Below are 17,884 nucleotides of genomic sequence, written 5' to 3'. Positions count from 1 at the left end.
GATACTTATCTGTTCCTGCAGCTGTGTCACACTCCTGGTGTCCTCACACCTGTATCTGTCAGCTTCCTCTGTATTTTCTTCCAGTTGCACGTTTTCCTCAGTGGCCCACTCTCAGATCATGCAGCACACTATCTGCACTTTGTGGACCCTTTAACAGGTCAGGCACCTGAGCAGATAACCACTCCCACCTTCAGCAAAAATCTGAGCAGATAACCACTCCCACCTTCAGCAAAAATCTGAGCAGATAACCACTCCCACCTTCAGCAAAAATCTGAGCAGATAACCACTCCCACCTTCAGCAAAAATCTGAGCAGATAACCACTCCCACCTTCAGCAAAAATCTGAGCAGATAACCACTCCCACCTTCAGCAAAAATCTGAGCAGATAACCACTCCCACCTTCAGCAAAAATCTGAGCAGATAACCACTCCCACCTTCAGCAAAAATCTGAGCAGATAACCACTCCCACCTTCAGCAAAAATCACTCCTTCTTGGATATAACTCTGCACTTATTAAAAATGGCACTTAGAATAAAATGGCAGTTCAAAATTCACAAGTAATACCCCTACATCAAAGCTTTCCCCACCCCTACCGCTGGAGGATCGGTAGGGGTCCCAATACATTGCTATGCCCAGGGGTCTACACTGCTGTTGACACCCCTGTATGTATGTATGTATGTATGTATGTATATGTATGTATATATATATGGTACTCTTTACCTAGAAGGGCGCCCATCGTGGGCATCGCATGTACATCGCATGCCATTATAATGGTATGCGATGCGACCTATGCGATGCCCGCTATTTTACATAGAAACACATGTTAAAATGTAAATCGCGTCGGTCGCATCGCATGCGACCAAAAAATCGCATGCGATGCGACCGATGCGATTACAGCGATTTCCCATAGGGAACAATGTTAAATGTCCCAATTGACCCGATTTTCCATAGGGAACAATGTTAAATGGCCCACAGAGGCCAAATAGGCACCCTGAAGTGTGAAATGGCCCCCACAATTGTTAACGCCACCCCACGATCAACATCAACCCGAAGCATGGCGAGTGCAGCGAGCCTGCGAGGGGCGGCGGTACGCGTCCTACGACCTTTTCATACCCCCCTCTCCATGTCGGCGTGGAGTTGAGAATAGAAAGTGTGGCGAGCGCAGCATTCCACAGAGCCCGAAGCGTGGCGAGCGCAGCGATCCCCGCTAGGGGACGTGGATTCCTTCACAGGTATCCGCGTCCCCTCGCGGGCTTCACAGGTGTCCGCGTCCCCTCGCGGGGCACGCTGCGCTCGCCACGCATCGGGCTCGGTGGCTCGCTGCGCTCGCCACACTTTCTATTCTCGACTCCACGCCGACGTGGATAGTGGGGGTATAAAAAGGTCGTAGGACGCGTACCGCCGGCCGTCGCGTGCTCGCTGCGCTTGCCACGCTTCGGGTTGACGTTTATCGTTGGGTGGCGTTAACAATTGGGGGGGCCATTTCACACTTCAGGGTGCCTATTTGGCCTCTGTGGGCCATTTAACATTGTTCCCTTTGGAAAATCGGGTCAATTGGGACATTTAACATTGTTCCCTATGGGAGATCGCGGTAATCGCGTCGATCGCATCGCATGCGATTTTTTGGTCGCATGCGATACGACCGACGCGGTTTTTTACCTTGCGATGCCCAAGATGAAAATCATGGGCGCCCTTCTAGGTAAAGAGTACCATATATATTTATATATATATTTTTATTATTATTATTATTTATATATATTTGGTCTATCTATAATACTTTAACTGACCCGGCATATACTGGGTTCACCTAAGTTTCCATCTCCGTGCTTTGCTCCACCCCTCTGGAAACCCCCTTCTGAAAATCCTGCGTTTGCCACTGAGTGTCCCGTATCAGTCCTGGAGTGCCCGCATGTGTGCCGTATAATTCCAGGGGTGCCCAGTGTCCCTTATCAGTCCAGGTGTGTCTGCATGTGTGCCGTATAATTCCAGGGGTGCCCAGTGTCCTGTGTCAGTACAGGGGTACCCGCATGTGTGCCATATAATTCCACGGGTGCCCCCATGTGTCCCATATCAGACCAGGGGTGCCCGCATGCATCCCGTATCAGTTCAGGGGTGCCCACATGTATCCTGTATCAGACCAGAAGAGCTGCCTTTTTTTTAATGAAAATAAAAAAAAGGGTACTTGTTTCCTATCTGGGCGCCCGCTAAGTTAATTGCGCACCATGCTATTCTCCGTATAAAAATCGGATCGCATCGCATCGGATACCACAAATGTACATACACGATATTGAACGATGCGATGCGATGCGATCCGATTAGATTTTCCATAGGAAACAATGTTAAATGGATCAATTTACCAACATCAGCATAGGGAAGAATGGTAAATGGGCCAGAAACCCCAAAAAAACCCACAGAGCAGTGGAATGTCCCCCCCAAAAGTAGTTGACGCCACCCCGCCATCAACGTGAACCCGAAGCGTGGCGAGCGCAGCGAGCCCGCGAGGGGCGGCGGTACGCGTCCTCCGACCTTTTCATGCCCTACTATCCACTAGGGCGTGGAGTGAGAATAGAATAGTGTGGCGAGCGCAGCGAGCCACCGCGCCCGAAGCGTGGCGAGCGCAGCGAGCCCCGCGGATACCTTCACAGGTAAACGCGTCCCTTCGCGGGCTTCCCAGGTGTCCGCGTCGCCATGGACACCTGGGAAGCCCGCGAGGGGACGCGTATAACTGTGAAGGTATCCGCATCCCCTCGCAGGGCTCGCTGCGCTCGCCACGCTTCGGGCTCGGTGGCTCGCTGCGCTCGCCACACTATTCTATTCTCACTCCACGCCCTAGTGGATAGTAGGGCATGAAAAGGTCGGAGGACACGTACCGCCGCCCCTCGCGGGCTCGCTGCGCTCGCCACGCTTCGGGTTCACGTTGATGGCGGGGTGGCGTCAACTACTTTTGGGGGGACATTTCAATGTTCAGGGGTGTTTTTGGCCCATTTACTATTGTTCCTATGATAATTTGGTTAAATTGAGCCATTTTACATTGAAATCGGATCGGATAGCATCGTATGCCCTCGTACATCATCGAGTACCGAATCCGATGCGACGCGATCCGATTTCATTACGGTGCTGTACGTTGAAAACCTGGGCGCCCAGATAGTAAACAAGTACCAAAAAAAGGTGTTTTTTTATTTTTACTGCAAGGGCTGTTAAATGTGCTGTATCAGTCCAGGGTTGAGTCAAGAGTGCCGTATAATTCAAGTGGTGTTACTAAAGTCTGCCATATTATTCCAGGTGTGCTGCTCTTTTTTTTAAATTAAAATAATAAATGTTTTTCTTTTTTTTTACTGTAGAATGTTGCCATGTTGAATGTTAATGTTGTATAATTCCATGTGTGCCGCCATGTGGGCCGTATCAGTCCAGGGGTGCCGCCATCTGTGCCGTATAATTCCATGTGTGCTGTATCAGGTCAGGGGTGCCCGCAAGTGTGACGCATAATTCCTGGGGTGAGCCAAATGTGTCATATAATTCATGGGTTGCTGCCAAGTGTGCTGTATCAGTCCAGGGGTGATGCTAAGTGTGTCATATAATACCAGGAGTGAGCCAAGTCTGACGTATAATTCATAGGGTGCTGCCAAGTGTGCCGTATCAGTCCAGGGGTGATCCAAGTGTGCTGTATAATTCATGGGGTGCTGCTAACTCTGCCATATCAATCCAGGGGTGCTGCCATTTTTTTTATTAGAATAATAATGTTTTTCTTTTCTTTTTACTGCAGGAGGGTCACCATGTGTGCCATATAATTCCCTGTGTGCTGTATCAGTCCAGGGGTTCCGCCATCTGTACCGTATAATTCCATGTGTGCCGCCATGTGTGCTGTATCAGGTCAGGGGTGCCACCATCTGTGCCATATTATTCCTGGGGTAAGCCAAGTCTGCCGTATAATTCATGGGGTGCTGCCAAGTGTGCTGTATTAGTTCAGGGGTGATGTTGAGTTTGCCGTATCAGTCCAGGGGTGAGCCAAGTCTGCCAAATAATTCCTGGGGTGAGCCAAAACGGGAAAAGTGGCCGGTGCACATTCCTAATTGTAATAGAAAGATCCTGAACGTCCACAGTGTTGCACTATTTTTCTCTCTTTTTGGGGTCCAATATCCTGGAAAGAAAGTGAATTTAACCCACATCTAGCGCCTTGGGAGTTATCCAATAATCATGTTTGGTATTGTATGCCCCCTCAACAGTCTGGTGAGTGTAGCTTTTCCCACCAAAGCTCTCCCTGAATCTAGTTTTCAAAAGTAGGCTAGTATGCAGTAAATCAACAAAATACGTAGATAATATATACAACAGGTCTATACAGATTTTCTGCACTGATTGCCTGCAACAGTTAAAATGCTTGGTTTGGGAGGAAAGCTTCACCCTGGAAGATAAAGCGAGCATATGGTACAGTACATGCTGGGAAAGATTCCATCTGTCATTTCAAATCTTAAAATCCTTAAAATCATCATATTTCCGAACAAATAAAGTGAAATTCTTTTTCACTGTTTGTATTTAATAAGATAAAATAAAATAAGATTACAATAATTTAGCAAAAATTTTAGCTTTTTTTCTGAATTATGTCACAAACTAAGGGGTACATTTACCAAAAACTTCTAAAAATGAAAAGAGGTGATGGTATCCAAAGCAAACAATCATATTCTGGGTGACATTTAGGGGGAAATTTACCAATATGGATTCGTAAAAAATAGGTGTATTCGTAGGCAGAAATACACCTATTTTTTACACATTTGTATTTTCGGGATTTACTATCCCGAAAATACAGCAATTCGTATTCCTAATGATGGGACATTCGTATTTGTATTTACAAATACAAATGTCTACACCATTGATAGAATACGACAGGAATCACCATTCAAAAGAATGGTGGTTCCTGATGTACTAAGCAGCCGTATTGATAATACGGCTGGTAATTGGTGTAAAACAGGCACGAAAATACGACAGGAAAATACACCTTGATGTTCCTGTCGTATTTGCCTTTAGCCTGCATGGATCAGTCAGATCTGTGCAGGCTGCAGTGTAAAAAAAAATAGAAAAATAAATAAATAATAAAAAAAAAACAGCGTGGGGTCCCCCCCACAGCTGTAACCAGCACCAGGCTGAAAGAGCCGGGGCCGGTAATTAAAAATCAGGGAACCCGACAAATAGGGGTTCCCTGATTTTTAACAACCAACCCCAGGCTCCAGGTCCGGGGCTGGTTCCCAAAATACGGGGGACAAAATAACTAGGGGCCCAGCCAGCAGGGTAATGTCACAGCCGGGGGACACTTATTATATAAGTTCCCGCGGCCAAAACATTCTCCCTACCGACCAGTCAGCCTGGCCAGGGTCCCTGGGGGAGTGGGGACCCCCCAATAAAGGGGTCCCCCCCGCTCCAGGACTTACCTGACCAGGCTGAAGCCTGGTGCTGTCCCTGGTGACCCTGGGCTGTGGTCACCGGGCTGATCTTGGTGTAAAAAAAAAGATGAATAAACTATTGTTTTAAACTGTGGAACTATGAGTCCCAGCAAGCCTCCCCTGCAAGCTGGGACTTAGAGAACCACAAGTCCCAGCTTGCGGGGCATTAAAGGGCCCGCTTGGTCTTGTAGTTCCACAGTAAAAAAAATAGTTTAATAAATACACACTGACACCTGAAAAATAAAAGTTTAATACATACATTACACACACACTGATACTTACCTATCTTGATCCCGTAGGTAGCCCTCTGTCCTGGTGTCCGGTGTCCTGTGTCGTCCTCCAGGTCCATGTCGGCGGTCCGTGTCGTCCTCCAGGTCCATGGCGGTGTCCGGGTCAGAAGAAATCCATGTTGGAGCTGTGGAAGGAAATCCTACTCACCTGGTCCTGTGCTGAAGATGTCTTCTCTTGGTCCGACGTAGTCCAGGTAATCTTCAAGCTGTCACCGGTCCCCGCACTCTCCGCATCGCACTGAGGAGAGATGCAGAGATATTTCATACTCTGCGCCTCTCCTCAGGATGATTCCATTGGCCGCCTAGCGGCCAATCAGGAGCCAAGAAAGTCAGCTCCTGATTGGCCGCTGAGGAGAGGAGTGACATTACCCTGCTGGCTGGTTTGGCCTGGGGCTGTTTCTTAAAATACGGGGGACCCCTAGTCATTTTGTCCCCCCGTATTTTGGGAACCAGCCCTGGACCTGGTGCCTGGGGCTGGTTGTTAAAAATCGGGGAACCCCTATTTGTCGGGTTCCCTGATTTTTAATTACCGGCCCTGGCTCTGTTCGCCTGGTGCTGGTTACAGCTGTGGGGGGGAGAAAGCGTTACTAAAAATCATTAAAAAAAATAGACCCCGTTCTGACAGGCGAATTTGATAGAACCATGCACAGATCATTGAGATCTGTGCATGGTTCTGTGTTAAAATATGTGTAAAAGTTACAAATTAAAAAAGTGACCCAGCACTTGTTAACAATACAACAGGAGCTGCCAGTGCCAATCAGCGAGATATGGTGCTGTTGGCATTGGTGAACAGGAGGACCAGAGACAGTTTTGATGAGACCCGACACAGGTCGTAAACAATGCTGCTTTGACTGAAGGGGTGGGGCTACTGAGCGAGGCATATGAGGCATGAGTGGGGGTTGATTCAGTGGTGTAACTATAGGTCCGCAGCCCCCGTGGTGGCGGGGAGGCACAGAGAAAGTTTGGGCGCCGGGGGTCTGCGGCGCTATATTTACCCGCTGCTGTCTCTGCCGGTACCGTCACGGTCCCGACTTCCGCCGTCTCTCCCAGTGCTGGCTAGTGGCTCCTGCTGCTATAATGAAAACAGACACTTAGAAAATGGCTGCCCCCATACTGCAGACAGTTTTCTGTCTGCAGTATGGGGGCAGCCATTTTCTAAGAGACTTTTAATTATAGCAGCAGGAGCCACTAGCCAGCGCTGGGAGAGACGGGACCGTGACGGCACCGGGCACGGCAGGCAGGTACCGGCAGAGACAACAGCCGGGGGCGGCGAGGGGAGGGGGAGTGGGGGCGCCCAAAAATTTGTGGCGGGGGGGCTCAAAATTCGTAGTTACACCTCTGGGTTGATTAGAACATACTGTGAAAAGTGATTACGGTCACCACCCTCTCTCTCCCCTCCTCTGCCTGCTTCCCTAGCCCCCCTTTATCTCCCCCTCCCTGCCTCCTCAGCCCCCCTTTCTCTCCCCTTCTTCCTTAGGACCCCCCCCTTTCTCTCCTCCTCCCCCTGCCTAACTCCCCAGACCCCCCTTTACTCTCCTGTTCCTCTCTGTCTCACCAGACCTCACTTTCTATCCTCCTACCTGCCTCTCCAGTTCCCCCTTTCTCTCCCCTCCTCCCTGTTTACCCAGCAACCCATTTCTCTCCTCCTCCCTGCCTCCCCAGACCCCCCTTTCACTTCTCCCTCTTCCTGCCTCTCCAGCCCCACTGTCTCTCCTCTTCTTCCTCCCTGCCTCCCCCCGTCTCCCAAACATCTCTTTCTCTCCTCCCTGCCTCCTCAAACCCCCCTTCCGCTCCTCCTCGTCTCTCCAGCACCCTCTTTTTTTTCCCCATAAACTGTCTCCCCATCCTTCTGTCTTCCCAGCCCCATCTTTTCACCCTCTCTGACTTCCCATCCTCCTCTGTTTCTCTCTCCTCTTCTATCTTTTCCCCCCACCTCTCTCTCCCTACTCCCTTATCTCTCCTCTTTTTATCTGCCCCCTTTTCTCTCTCCTCTCCACCTCTTTCTCACGCTTCCCCCTCCCCCCTCTCTCTACATTGCACTGTCTCTCTCTCCTGACATTCTCTCTCACTCCCTGTCTCTCCAACTTTTTTCCCCTGACACTCTCATGTTCTTGCTCCGATCTTTCTCTCTCCCTCCCTGACATTCTCTCTCTCATACCTGCTTGCACTCCCTCTCTTTCTCTCTCTCACTTCTCTTTTTTCTCATTCCCTCTATTTCTATGAAGCTCTCTTATTAAAACACCATTTTTGCCACTCACTCCCTTCACTCTGTTTTCTGCCCCCTTATGGGGCATTATAGTGACAATGGTATGAGTGGGGGTGACAGGTGGGCCCTTTGAAAAATTTGTTATGGGGCCCTCAAACTTCTAGTGATACCTCTGGCTGGGAGAACTACATCTTCCCAGCTGGGAGAACCTCCCCTCCCAGCAGCCACTGAACCTCCCAGCAGTTCCTACACCTCCCAGCAGCCTCCTCCAGTGTAAAGGTGGAGAAGAGACCACAGAGAGCTGCAGAGACCACCAGAAAATAGAATACCACCAAAAATAGACGCAAGGTCTAAGAAGTTTTTTTTACCTTGCACCCAGTGAATTCCCCTCTAAATGCAATAAATACAGTAAATTATTTAGTGTTTTTAAATTCTATACATAACAAAATCCATATATACTCAAACTCTAAAACAAAAGATGGTACAATAATGTCACAATCATTTTTTTTTTAATTAATCAGCTTTAGTGTTCACACTTTTTAGCATGGCGCCATGCCCTGCCCTGCCCTGCCCGATTTTTAAAGAACAAAATGCACCCTGCTAGAACACCCTGCTGCCTGTCCCCACCCCTGTAGATGTCTGGCGCTTCCCCGGCAGTGGCCCGCCCCCAATGATGATGTTAGCGGGCCTGACCGCGCCCCCTTTGGTGATGTTGGCGGGACAGGCCCACACACTGTGGCGACGTTGCAGCCCAGGACCACCCCCTTTGGTGACGTCGGCGGGCCCGGTCCACCTCTTTCATTCTGCCACCGCCCTGCCCAGGTTCTAGTTGGAACACTAAGCTTTTCAAGAATGCATTAATATTGACAACATTTGATATAATCTTTATGGTCCATGCACACTGGGCTTTTTTGCCCAGCATGTATGGACAACGATGATGGGGAAAATCGATCGGCTAAAAATCGCTCACTGCATACACACAGTGATTTTCACTCTTCTGAGTGATTTTCTATGGAAAGCCATCCTCCCCGTCACTCATCTGCTGGTAATGCCAGCAGATGAGTGGTGGTGGCAAGTCGATGATGTGGGAGTGCGCATCAGCGCTCACCACTAATCGCTGCCCTGTATTCACTGGGTGGCTTTTGAGCTGAAATCAGCAGTAACAACTAAACTCAAAATCGCCTAATGTGTATGGGCCTTTAATCTATTTTAGAGGCTCTTTTGTGCACAAAGGATTTCTGTTAAGAAATGTTATTAAAAATAACAGCGGGGAGCCATTCCAAACCTCTTAAAAATGATTACACTACACAATGGGGTCACTTTTGTGCAGAATGATGTTGTTGTTTCGTGATGTCAGTCATCAGGCTTGCAATTGTACTTTTTCACCTGCATCTGCGCACCAAGAGAGACCTATTTGTGTGTCAATATGATGATTTGTGGCTGTTCTGCCAAAACTACGTTATCTCTTTTTCTATATATATTTTTTTTACTTTGCCTAATGCAGTGCAATATAACAAGAATCCTATCCAATTATTTTCAATGGGATAGCAAACATCAGATTTCTAAAAAGAAAGTGTCAACCCGTTGCTGCAAACAGAGTAACTCATCAATTCAATGAGTCATTTGAAAGTAGTATATATAAAGTATGCAAACAAAACATAACACATACATTTTACTTCAATGAATTGATGTGCCAATAACAGCAGGCAAGGCTCAGATACAATTTTGCAGCTTTGTGCCAAATTCTCATTTGTGAAATATTCAGGGCCAGTGGTGGAACTTGTGGATGGTGAGTGCTAGGTGCAAAAATAGAATTTGGGAACTCTCCTCAGCCCCAACCCAAATTCACGTCAGTGGGTGACAGGGATAGGCAGAGGGTGGCAGGGAGAGACGGGGGAGGAGAGTGTGTCAGAAAAAGGAAGAGGTGGCATGGGAAGCAGTGGGCCCCTCAGTCCTTAGGAGCCCTTATGCACTGCACCTGCTGCATCAATGGTACTGTAGTTCTGCCTCTGGTCATTGCATTGCAGGAATCACCCTGTAAGCATATGCATAATACACAAGCAGGAGCAAGGAGCACCGAAGAAGATATACAATTTTGCACTTAACATGATCATTCTAAATCAGCGGTTTCCAACCTTTTTTCTATCCTGTACCCCTTGATTAGGCTTTTCTTTTATGAGTACCCCCTCCTCTCAATTAAAAATATACACAGTACTTACGAGTGGAGTGGAAGTGAGCGGTATGTATGTCCTTCTATTAAGGAGATGCAGAGGAGTAGTGTGCGGTCAGAAATCAGGTCCCTCTGTGTCAGGCTGAGAGCATCGGGGGTAGCTCCCAGTGGATTACCGGTTGGGCAAAAGCATGAGGAGACACCGATTATGCTGCAGACAGAACCGGAAGTGACGTGACACGGTTCATCTCCATGGCAATGGAAGACTTCCTCCGCCATTGAGAGATTTCTTCCTCTTCTTCTGATATTACCAACATTATTTTCAATTACCCCAAACTAGTCTGCAGAGTACCCCCATGGGTACTTTTACCCCAGGTTGGAAACCACTGTTCTAAATTATACCTAATGTCTTCCATCATATTTCTTTCCATAATTAGCATGTATAAAAACATTCAGTACTTATATGTTAGTTGGGCGCCCACTATAGTTAGTACGCTCATATCCCCACTATCCATGTTGGCATGGAGATGATTCTATATAGTGTTGCGAGCGCAGCGAGCCACCGAGCCCAAAGTGTGGCGAGTGGACTCGGAAATCTAAGCAAATAGCTTAGTGGGCATCCAACTAACATATAAGTAACAAACATTCTGTCAAAGTATAGGATTTCTGTCAAATTATTGGATATATATGTTTTTTCTTAATTTTTCTTTGTATGGTTTTCAGGATTATCTGATCCTGTCTATTATGTTTTGTGGTCAATACAGCATCTGGATTTAACACCCCCAGGAGGTATTTTGGCCTTGACTTCAAGTTTCTCGGGATAATGAGAATTCCACTTATTGTGATGAAAACAAAGGGTTATCTTCTTCAGCTTCAGTGGCCCACTGTCAGCCGCTATCATACATTCTCGGAGCTCTTTATTGGAATTTGATGTCAAATAGCTTTTTGTTGTGATGAAAGAAAATTCAATTTCAAGAAACTTGACAAGTTCACCATAATCTATAATTATATAAATAATAGGAAAAATAAATATTATTTATTACTTTTTCTTTTGAAATATCTCAAATCAGCTATAAATCTATTGAATACCAGCCAATAAAAAAGTGCAAATCAATTAAGTAGTTCAAACAAACATTGCTATGAGTGCAATTATATAGTCACAGGTGGCATATACTGAATATGTCATAGACTACAGTATCATTTTTTCTTATTTCTTTTGATTGAAGCAATGTAAAGTTCACAAAATCATGGACATATTACATCCGAATGTGCACATAATCATGGGTAGAAATGCTGAATATAGTCAGGTATGAAAAGACCAGTCGATCAGTTAAAGTGAAAGATCAATGGATGATTAAGTGGAAACTTTGTTACAGCGTAGGAAACTATAAAAGTTTGGCACAATAAAGGACAAACAAATAAATGCAGAGATTACAGTTAAGGCATTTGGAACATAACATAATAAGGCTCATTGGTACCTATGTATTATCAGGGCGCCCGATTCTTTCATTGCATGCCACTACTTAAGGCATGCGTTGCGATGTGATTTTTCATTGTAAAGACACGATTTTTAATTGTATAGTCACCCATGGGTGATTTCATACCCCCACTATCCAACTACGCATGGAGTTGATTTTATATAGTGTGGCGAGCGCAGCGAGCCACCGCTCCTGAAGCGTGGCGAGCGCAGCTTCGGATTACTTTACATGTATTCTGTGTCCCCTCGCAGGGCTTGCTGCGCTCGCCACGCTTCGGACTCGTATGCTCGCTGCGCTCGCCACACTATATAGAATCAACTCCATGCCTAGCTGGATAGTAGGGGTATGAAATCACCCATGGGTGACTATACAATTAAAAATCGGGTCTTTACAATGAAAAATCGCATTGCATGAATTGTATGCCACTATATTGCATGCGATGCGATGAAAAAATCGGGCGCCCAGATATTACATAAGTACCGGCTCACTCCACCTAAACATTTGCAGAAGATACCACAAGGTGTTACTTAAGGAAGTTTAGATTTGGGTTTGAATAATCATTGAGAGTCGCAATAAAACTCTCCCAAATTTCAAAAAAGTCCCAGTTTTTGTCTCTTTTTCTTGGACTACCTGCACCCATGCCATACAAAAAAGGTAAAATAATTTAGATCTAAAAGCTCAGGGTGAATCCACGTCTGCAAAACAGTTTTTCGTGCGGCTGCACTGCCCGCTACCAAAAGTCGTCTCCCTCCTTTTGAAATTCGAAGACCTCTGCGGAGGATGCCAAATAACACCCATTCTGGGGTTAAGGCCATGTAATTAAGCTCCGTCATAAGATGGGATTCCCCCCCTCCTCTCCACGTGTCAGTGAACAAGCCTCCAGCGAAACACTTGTCTGACGCGCAGGACACGCCTCCCCCAAGGACACCCTCTCCGCAGACACGCCGTCCCTGCGCCTGGCTGCCTCATACACATTGGAAGGAAGGTAAAGCAGGCTGAAGCCTGCCAACAACTCGGTAGAAGGCGGCATCAGGGGCGGATCCAGGATAAAAGGACAGGGGGGGCACCATGATAAAAGAGGGTTTAGGTGGGGGAGGGCCAGTGTTAGTGATGCCAGTGTACATGCTAAGAGAGCGGCAGAGAGAGGGTGGCAATGGGATTAAAAATAGGCCCTGGCATTTAAAGTACGCAGGCCCACCATGGTGACAAAAGTGAAGGATGTAGTTGTGCGCGCGCCGAAGGCGCGCCCTGGAAAAGGGGGTGTGGCCACTCAACTGGGGGCATGTCCTTGAGTGTAGTGTGCAACACCATATACAACTTCTACACATTATGCAACAAAATACTAGACCCCATTATACTTGCCCCTTACCCAAATGGAATGAGCCAAAATTCAAACAATGCCACATGGATTGTGCCAAAATTCACATAATGCCACACAGATTGAGACAAAATTTACATAATAACACACGGATTGAGACAAAATTCACATAATGCCAAATGGATTGAGCCAAAATTCACATAATGCCACATGGATTGTGTCAAAATTCACATAATGCCACACGGATTGAGCCAAAATTCACATAATGCCACACGGATTGAGACAAAATTCACATAATGCCACACAGATTAAGACAAAATTCACAATACGCTTCATAAACAGGGACATTGTCCACCAAAGGAGCGCATTAAACATTTACACCATAATGTCCATTGCACGTTAAGTTACACGGCATGATGTCCATTATGTATTATGCCAAACACCATAATGCCTATTAAAAATTATGCTACATACAGTAAGTGCTGCTTATCTACATGCTCATTGCTAAGGGTTCCATGCTCATTGCCAGAGGTTCCATGCTCGTTGCCATGTGGGATTACATGCTCATTGCCAACAGGGAATACATGCTCATGGTAAATGGGGGACAGCCGCCGCCAGGCAGAAGTGATAGCCACTGATAGTGGCAGAGCCTGGCTGTATTCCGAGCACTGCAGGTCCCAGCTATTTGAAATAATACCCCTTTCACACCAGAAAATGCATTCCCCTTTTACACCAGCCTAGTCCCTGCATTTTCTGGTGTGAGGGGGAGAGAAAACCACCCCTCCCCCCCTTTAACCAGTTATCTCATTTAACTATAGCTATATCTTCGGAACTAACTGACCCATTTACATGAGACAAGTATCATATTGAAGAACTTTTGAGTGGGCTTTGAATGATTTTGGTCCAGTGAAACTGGAACGTTTGGTTCCAGAGTAATCTGCCCTCAAAGAACATGAACAGCCATGAAATTACATTTCAAAAATAAAAAAACGGTTTACACGCTATATCTCTGGAACCCATTGACCGATATGGACCATCCTGGTATCTTATTGAAGGCCCAGCGATTTGAAATTAAATGACATCAACCACAAGCTCCTGTGATGCCAGGGGGGGAACTGGCAGCCATCGGAACTGGGTGGGGGTCGGAATTGACGGGTCCCATATTATCCTATGGGGAAAAAATGTTACAGCTTTGCCAGGTGATATCTCCGGTCCCCGGGCGGCTAGAGACATGGGGCTGGGCTCGTTGGAAAGCTCTGGTCCTCATCTACAAAATGAATGACAGGGGGGGCACGTGCCCGGGTGCCCCCCCCCCCTGAATCCGCCACTGGGCGGCATCACCGCCTAATCTACCACCCGCAATTCTGCCTTTCCCTACAGATTTACAGGGTGCACAGTGCAGCTGTGCTACCCGCCAATCAGCCACACGCTGATCTACCTTTCCCCTTCTATTTAACTGGGTTCACAGTGCACCTGTATGTGTTTGTATCCCGTGCATTTCTTCACTGTCTTAATCAAGCGCACAGAGCACCTGAATGCACTCACATTATTTGCATTCCCCACTGACCTAACTGAACGCACAGTACACGTGTATATATATGTCTAATAGAGCCGTGACAGTGCAGCTACAATAATATTTTATGTGAACTCTGCACACCATACAGTCTTAGGCTAAGATTACCTAATCCTGAACTTTACTGTATTTCACCCTGCTGCATTTGTATTACTCTTTATGACAAACTGAGTGCTTCTTTGACTAGACGGATATCTTGGGTACCAGCTGGACATCTGCATCCTGCCTGTGACCATAATTTACATTGTCTCTATTTATATTACTATCAGTGACAACCTGACAGTGTATTTGATTAGCTGGGTGTATATGGTTCCAGCTTGATATCTGATTCTAAAAAGATCATACGGATAGACCACGGCGCCTACCGTTATATACATTAGGAGCGAAGTATAAACTGTGTTTCCTTTACTGTGAATAATATGCTTATGTATCATTATCATTATATGATTTAAGAGACCTAATTACCAACCAAAATCCCACCCCCTCCTGTGAGTCTAATCTCAGACATCTGGGTTAATGAGCCCAATCTCAGACATCTGGGGTACTGAGCATTACCTAAACCCTGTTCAATAAACAGTATTTAAACAAACCCCGCTGTGAACTGGGTGAGCAGAACAATCAAACCCTGACACCTAGAACACTAGCCATAAATTGGACTGAGGGTACATTTGCATTTACATTCAGGCAACGTGCCATAATCACTTTCTTTTCCTCATTCAAGGAAGGATCGCCTTGCCCCCTCTCTCTCATCCACAATCCTATACATTGTAAGATTGCGGACAGCAGAAGTGGGGACTAGACATCACATTCACCCTCCTCACTATTCCCTCCAATCTAATTTTCGGTGACTCTCTCATTGGCACCGCCACAATCTGTCTCCTTGCTATGCCCACATGGTAACAGGGAGGTATTCTTTGTCGCTGGGTCAACAGCAGAAGCACACTTTAGCTCATTTCGGACCAGCCGTGTGCTCTCTCATTATCAATTTACAGCCATACCTCACTGAACCGCCTGGTACCATCCGAACCCAGAAGCTAAAAAGTGAAGGGCCGCCCCAGTACCTGTCTGGGGAACTAACAGGGAATAGCCGGTGCTGTAGTACATCATAACAGCAGAAGCCAACACGCTGTGGGAGCAATACTTGATTTCTATATCCTGTTTCCTCTTTTTCCTTATGTCTTAATTTTGACACTCACCTTACCATCCCCCACCACTAACCACATGCCCCAAGGGGGCGTGTCCTGTGCCACTATAATTATTTTCCTTGATGATAATGAATTGGATATCACATTATTGATTTATTCTACTTTTTCCGAGGAATATATATTGTCTATGAAATTTTCGCTGTGTTTATTTAAAAACCAACCACTGGACAAAGTCTTTGATTGATTGTTTTGAGGTGGAGAATAGAACCAACGTTTTGAAGCTCACATGATAATATATACTTTCACCCATGTGAGATTTGTATTTTAGTGTTTAATAATTAAAAGCTATATTTTAATTAGAGATGAGCGGGTCCGGATCCCCGAGATCCGACAGATCCGAATATCGGGGATCTGGGCCAGATCCAAGCCGGCTCGGGAGTTTCCACCTGAATTCCTGACCAATAACGAGGCCGAACGTCATCATCGCGCTGTCGGATTCTCGCGGGAACGGGATCTTATAAAAGACGCACGCGCGCCCCGCCATCTTCACTCCAATCTTGGAGAGGGAAGAGGGTGGTTGGGAAGCTCCGTGTGCTCCGTGCTGTGCTCTGTGCCGTGTGCTGTGCTCCGTGACCTGCCCTGTGCCCTCACTGCCCTGTGCTGTGCTCTGTGCCAATGGCTCCGTGCTGTGCTACGTGACCTGCCCTGTGACCTCACTGCCCTGTGCTGTGCTCCGTGACCTGCCCTGTGCCCTCACTGCCCTGTGCTGTGCTCTGTGACCTGCCCTGTGCCCTCACTGCCCTGTGCTGTGCTCTGTGACCTGCCCTGTGCCCTCACTGCCCCGTGCTGTGCTCTGTGACCTGCCCTGTGCCCTCACTGCCCTGTGCTGTGCTCCGTGACCTGCCCTGTGCCCTCACTGCCCTGTGCTGTGCTCCGTGCCAATGGCTCCGTGCTGTGCTGTGCTCCGTGACCTGCCCTGTGACCTCACTGCCCTGTGCTGTGCTCCGTGACCTGCCCTGTGCCCTCACTGCCCTGTGCTGTGCTCTGTGACCTGCCCTGTGCCCTCACTGCCCTGTACTGTGCTCTGTGACCTGCCCTGTGCCCTCACTGCCCTGTGCTGTGCTCCGTGACCTGCCCTGTGCCCTCACTGCCCTGTGTTGTAGACTTGAGAGTCAGTGACTGTTTATAGGCCTGAGCCCTGTAGTGTGATTTAACTAACTAGGTGCTGCAGTGCTCACACGCAGGGGCTGCAGTGTCCACTGTCCAGGGGCTGTCCTGTGGCCCGTGCCCTGTTGTGTATTATTTAACCCTAAGCCCTGTGTTGTGATTTATTTAGCCCGGAACCCTGTGTTTTTTGTGATTTAACTAACTCAGTGCTGCAGTGCTCACACGCAGGGGCTGCAGTGCTGCTGAGTAGTACACTGTGTACAGGGGCTGCAGTAATACAAGGGGCTGTGTCCAGTGTGACGACATATATCCAGTGGCCAGTGTGACATCTAACCATGTGTGACGGCATATATCCAGTGTCCAGCGTGACATATATCCATTGTCCAGTGTACAGAAGCTGTGTCCATGGGCGGTGTCCAGAGGCTGTGTCCAGTGTGACGGCTGTGTCCATTGTCCAGGGGCTGTATCCAGTGTGACGGCTGTGTCCAGTGTACAGGAGCTGTGTCCAGAGGCTGTGTCAATTGTCCAGGGGCTGTGTCCAGGGTGACAGGCTGTGGGCAGTGTCCAGGGGCAGTGTCCAGGGGCAGTGTCCAGGGGGCTGTGTCCAGTGTAAAGTAAGAAAAATAAATAAAAGTAATAAATAAAATAAAAACACATTTTTGGAGGAGGAAATAGTGGGAGTGCTGAAGCTGCTACCACCAGTCATGAAGAGGCCGATACCTCTTTGTATTTGCTGTTTGGAGCATTTCTCTTTTTTTGGGATAGTTTATAAAACTGCCACCCTGTCTGCCCCTGCAGTGCCGCTCTGCCAGGTTGGAAGTGTAAGGTCCACATGTATGTGATGCCGACTGCTGTCGCTTAGCTTAGTCATCCAGCTACCTCGGTATACCCTTTTGGCTCAACTACAGTAAATGAAAACAATTTTGTAAGCTGTGAAGTGATCAAAATTGACTAGAAATGAGTGGAAACTAATGTTATTGAGGTCAATAATACTTTAGGGGCAAAAACAGGCCCAAATTCTGTTATTTTAGCCATTTTTAGCATTTTTTTCATAAAAATCCAGATCCAAAACCAAAGCCAAAACCCACAAGGGTGGTTTTGCCAAAA

Source organism: Crinia signifera, chromosome 1, assembly GCF_055691185.1.
Source record: "Crinia signifera chromosome 1, ASM5569118v1, whole genome shotgun sequence".
Classification (NCBI taxonomy): Eukaryota; Metazoa; Chordata; class Amphibia; order Anura; family Myobatrachidae; genus Crinia; species Crinia signifera.
Note: the sequence above shows the minus strand (reverse complement) of the source record.